The sequence below is a fragment of the Erinaceus europaeus genome, chromosome 10 (genome assembly GCF_950295315.1).
Source record: "Erinaceus europaeus chromosome 10, mEriEur2.1, whole genome shotgun sequence".
Taxonomy (NCBI): domain Eukaryota; kingdom Metazoa; phylum Chordata; class Mammalia; order Eulipotyphla; family Erinaceidae; genus Erinaceus; species Erinaceus europaeus.
The window spans coordinates 103,147,637-103,153,636 of NC_080171.1; positions in this window are offsets into that span (position 1 = coordinate 103,147,637).

Here is a 6,000-nt window from a genome sequence, read left to right on the forward strand (position 1 = left end):
GGTGACTTTTCTGCCCTATTGGAGCACCGGGGACAGACTATATGCTCTGAAAAAGAAGTTGACCTCAGCATTGACCCTCTGGGCTCTGCCAGTCTCCTGAAGATATGATCCCGTGTCTGGCTGAAGTGGATCATCTAAAGTCATGGCAGTCAGGTCCTTAGGAAAAAACAGCCCAAGGAGGGACCAAATGATGACACACCTGGTTAAGCACTCACATTACAGTGCACAAGGACCCAGGTTCAAGCCCCTGGTCCCCACCTGCGAGGGGAAAGCTTCACAAGTGGTAAAGCAATACTTCAGGCATCTTTCTGTCTCTCTTCCTCTTTCCCTCTGTCTCTATCCAGTAATAAATTAAGTGAAATTAAAAAAGAAAGAAAGAGGGGAGCTGGGTGGGAGCATAGCGGGTTAAGTGTACATGATGATGCAAAGCACAAAGGCCAGTATAAGGATTCCAGTTCAAGCCCCCAGCTCCCTACCTGCAGGGGGGTCACTTCGCAAGCGATGAAGCAGGTCTGCAGGGGTCTTTTTATCTCTCCTTTTCTCTGTCTTCCCCTCCTCTTTTGATTTCTCTCTGTCCTATCCAACAACAACAATATCTATGACAATAATAACAACAACAATAAGCGCAACAACAAGGGCAACAAAATGGGGGAAAATGGCCTCCAGAAGCAGTGGATTGGTAATGCAAGCACTGAGCCCCAGCGATAACCTTAGAGGCAAAGAAAAAAAAAAAAGAAAGAAAAAGCAGCCCAAGATTGTGCAGTGGGTAAAGCTCTGGCCTTTCACACAAAGTCCTGAGTTGAATCACATGTATTAGAGTGGTGCTGTCATTCTCATATTCCCTCTCTCCTCTCTCTCTCACTGAGTAATTTAAAAGGGGAGGGGGAGAAGAACTATCCCAGAGGGCAAGTGAGGCAGCTCTGGGAGGAGCTAGAACCACCCCCACCCCACCCCTATACACACACAGATGGATGAGACAGATGTGAGGGTGATACATTTGTCTGGCCTATGGTAGGTGAAGGCTGCCCAATTCTCCCAAAATGACCTTGAAGGAAATCCTACCCCCAGCATCTTGGAAAGGAGCTTTGCTCGTTTCTTTTGAGTCTTTCAGTTTTGTATCAGATTCTCTCACTTGTCTTCTCAGGGAAGCAGGTGCCTTGGCCTCTGAGCAAGGACTTGGGATTGCCATTGTCCCAATTGCCACTCACTCCTGGCCACCGCCAAGTTCACAACAGGTCCCAGAAAGCCATATTCATTCCAGTCTCTAGAACACTGTTGGTTTCTAGGCTATAGGTCTGTATTTAAGAGAATGACAAAGGCCATGTGGAGACAGGTGGGTGAAGGTGGCTATGTTCTCGTTCAGTGTTGATGTCAGCCCGGTAGGCTGCCTGTCTGAGGAGGTGTGCTTCTAGCCTTTCCCTGCCCCACATAGTCAACGACTGCCACCTCTCCAGATTCAAAGGAGGTCTCGAAACTTTACATCAGGCTCAACCTGACGCTGTTGACTGGCTACGGAAGAAGGGCAAATGCTAGAAGAAGATTCCACCCAAGGAAAAAAGTCATTATCCGGGGAGTCCAGAGACCTGTCCTTTGCCTGCTGCTTGGCCAGCAGACCTCCCTGTGATTCGTTTGGGATTATATTGAATCTATCAATCAATTGGAGAATAATCAGCAACCAAAAAAGCTTATATTTCAATCCATAAAAGTAATATAGCCTCTCCTTTCATTTCCCTTTTACTACTTTCTATAATTTTAAGTACTTATTTATTTATGAAAGAGGGAGAGAGAAAGTACAAGCCAGACCATCACTCTGGCATGAGCATTTGCTGGAGATCAAACTCAGGACCTCATGCTTGAGAGTCCAACACTTGATCCACTGCACCACCTCCTACGTTTGAGTTCTTCCTATAATTTTAGTAGTTTTCAGTATAGAGAACTTGCACATCTTTCTTACCAGTCCTTCTGGGATTCTGATGTTATTAAAAATGTATATTAAGGGAGTAGGGTGGTAGCACCGTGGGTTAAATGCAGGTGGCACAAAACACAAGGACTGACATAAGGATCCTGGTTCAAGCCCCTGGTTCCCCACCTGCAGGGGAGTCGCTTCACAGGCGGTGAAGCAGGTCTGCAGGTGTCTGTCTTTCTCTCCCCCTCTCTGTCTTCCCCTCCTCTCTCCATTTCTCTCTGTCCTACTCAACAATGATGACATGAATAACAACAACAATAGTAACTACAACAATAAAACAACAAGGGCAACAAAAGGAATAAATAAATATTTTAAAAATGGATATTAAAAATATAATTGTTCATTTCTCTGTTGCTGGTTATAAAAATATACAATTTATGTAGGGCTGGGGAGACAGCATTGTGGTTATGCAAAAGACTTTCATGCTTCAGGCTCTGAGGTCTCAAGTTCAATTCCTGGCACCACCATAAGCCAGAGTTGAGGAGTGCTCTAGAAAAGAAAGAAAGAGGAAGAAAAAGGGATAAAGAAAGAGGGGGTAGATATCATAATGGCTATGCAAAGAGTCTCTCATGCCTGAAGCTCCAAAGTCCACTATTAGCCAGAACTGAATAATGCTCTGGTAAAAAAAAAAAAAAAAAAAGGAAGGGGGTCTTGCAGTGGTGCACCCCGTTAAAGTCACATAGTACTGAGCTCAGGAATCCACAAAAGGATCTGTGTTTGAGCCCCCGGCTCCCCGCCTGGAGAGGGGAAGCTTCACAAGCAGCGAGGCAAGTCTGCAGGTATCTAACTTCCTCTCTCCCTATCTCCCCTTCCCCTCTCAATGTCTCTCTGTTCTGTCAAATAAAAATGGGGGCGGGGGAATGGCCATCAGAAGCAGTGGATTCATAGTGCTGGCACTGAGCCCCAACGATAACCTTGGAGGCAAAACAAGGACAGAAGGAAGGGAGAAAGGAAAAAGTAGAATGAGAGAGGGAGAAAGAGGAAGGAAGGAAGGAAGGGAGGGAGGGAGGAAAAAGTAGAATGAGAGAGGGAAGGGGGCTGGGTGGTGGCGCACCTGGCTAAGTGCATACGTTACAGTGCACAAGGACCCGGGTTCAAGCCCCCAGTTCCCACCTGCAGGGAGAAAGCTTCACAAGTGGTAAAGCAGGGCTGCAGGTGTCTCTCTGTCTCTCTCCCTCTCTATCTCCCCATTCCTTCTCAATTTCTGGCTGTCTATATCCAATAAATAAAGATGATGATAATAAAAAAAATTAAATGAAGAATGAGAGAGGGAGAAAGAGGAAGAAAAGAAGGAAAGATGGAAGGAAGGAAGGAAATATATTTAGCACTGGGGATATAGCATAACAAGTATGTAAAAGATTCCATATCTAATGTCCCAAGGTCTCAGGTTCAATCCCTCACAACACCACAAACCAAAGATTAATAGTGCTCTGGTTTAAAGAAATAAATATAATTATTTTTCTTTTTATTTTCTATTTATTTATTTATTATTTATTTATTTTTGCTAGTGCACTGTTCAGCTCTGGCTGATGGTGGTGTAGGGGTTGAACCTGGGACTTTGGAGCCTCAGACATAAGAGGAGTCTCTTTGCATAATCATTATGCTATCTACCCTCCAACCTATAGTTATTTTTCTATGCTGATCTTGATTCCAATGACATTACTTGAGGTCTTTATTAATTTTAATAACTTGTAGGTTCATTTGAATATTCAATGTATAGAATCATGTCACTTATGAATAATGATGTAGTATTTTTTCCTTTTTAGTCCTCTTACCATGTGCTTATTTTAACTGCTATTTTAATCCTGTACTTCTTTCTTTCTTTCTTTCTTTCTTTTTTTGGCCTCCAGGGTTATTTCTGGGGCTCAGTGCCTGCACTACAAATCCACTGCCTCTGGTGATTAATTTTTCCTTTTTACTGTCCTTGTTGTTTATCGTTGTTGTTATTGATGTCATTGTTGTTGGATAGGACAGAGAGAAATGGGGAGAGGTGGGGAAGACAGAGAGGGGGAGAGAAAGACAGACACCTGCAGACCTGCTTCACCGCTTGTGAGGTGACCCATCTGCAGATGGGGAGCCGGGAGCTCAAACAGGGATCCTTAAGCCAGTCTTTGCATTTCATGCCATGTGCGTTTAACCCTCTGTGCTACCACCCAACCCCCAATCCTATATTTCTTATTGGATAGAGACTGAAATGGGAGGGAAATAAAAGGGGACAAAGACAGAAACACCTGCAGCCCTACTTCACCACTCACTCATGAAGCTTTCCTACTGGTAGAGACTAGGGGCTTGAACCTCGGTCCCTGCACTCTTACAGGTGTGCGCTTAACCAGGTATGCCACCACCTGGCCCTTTTACTGCTGTTTTTCACTAGCCAAGACCACTAGCTCATTATGGACTTTAAATGACATTGAACATCCTAGTCAAATTTTTTGTTTGTTTGTTTTTAAAACATGATTCTTTTATTTATTTTCTTTTGTTGCCCTTTTTTACTGTTGTTGTAGTTCTTATTGTTGTTATTGATGTCGTTGTTGTTGGATAGGACAGACAGAAATGAAGAGAGGAGGGGAAGACAGAGAGGGGGACAGAAAGATAGACACCTGCAGACCTGCTTTACTGCCTGTGAAGCAACTCCCCTGCAGGTGGGGAGCCAGAGGCTCTAAGCAGGATCCTTATGCCGGTCCTTGCGCTTTTGCACCACATGCGCTTAACCTGCTGTGCTACTGCCCAACTCCCCATGGTCGTATTTGTAATCTTAGATAGGACACTTTAAAAAAATCACCATTAATTATATAAGTTATATAAGTATCTTTTTGTTATATAAGGACGGAGCTCCTATTAGTTTGCAGTTGACCAAGAGTTTCATCACAATTGAGTGTTGAATTTCTCAAATTCTTTTGATACATCTAATAGATGTATCACATGCTTTATCTTCCTTTTAATTTTTTTTTTTTTTTTTACTTTTTGTTTTATAACCAGAACACTGCTCAGCTCTGGCTTACAGTAGTGTGTGTGGAGGGGAGAGTTGAATCTGGGACTTTGGAGCCTCAGGCATGAGAGTCTCTTTGCATAATAATTATGCTATTTATCCCGCCCTCTCCCTTTTATTTTTTTAAATGTTTATTTATTTATTTATTATTGGATAGAGACAAGGAGAAATTGAGAAAGGAGGGATAGGTAGAGAGGGACAGAGAGGGGGCCAGGCAGTAGCGCAGCGGGTGTTTTTTTATTATTATTTTCTTTTGTTGCCCTTGTTTTATTGTTGTAGTTATTGATGTGGTCATTGTTGGATAGGACAGAGAGAAATGGAGAGAGGAGGGGAAGACAGAGAGGGGGAGAGAAAGATAGACACCTGCAGACCTGCTTCTCTGCTTGTGAAGCAGCCACCTTGCAGGTAGGGAGCCAGGGGCTCGAACTGGGATCCTTACACTGGTCCTTGCAGCAGGTGTTTTAAACACACGTGGCGCAAAGTGCAAGGACAGCTCAAGGATCCAGGTTTGAACCCCAGGCTCCCCAAGTTTGAGCCCCAGGCTCCCCACCTGCAGGGGAGACGCTTCACAAGCGGTTAAGCAAGTCTGCAAGTGTCTTTCTCTCCCTCTCTCTGTCTTCCTCTCCTCTCTCAATTTCTCTTTGTCCTATCCAACAACGACAGCAATAACAACAACAATACTAATAACAACAATTGTAAACAACAAGGACTACAAAAGGGGGGAAATAGCCTCCAGGAGCAGTGAATTGATAGTACAGGCACCACACCAAGCCCCAGCAATAACCCTATAGACACAAAAAAAGAAAGAGAGAGAGAGAGAGAAAGGGAGCCAGGGAGACACCTGCAGCCCCACTTTACTGCTTGTGCAGCTTTCCCCTGTTGGTGGGGACCAGGGGCTCGAACGCCATTCCTTGCACATGGTAACTAACGTGTGTGCTTACCCAGGTGTGTAATCACCTTTCCCCTCTCCCTTTTAATTTATGTTGATTATTGAAATACTAAACTAACCTAGCATTCCTAGAGTAAACATCACTCGATCATAAAG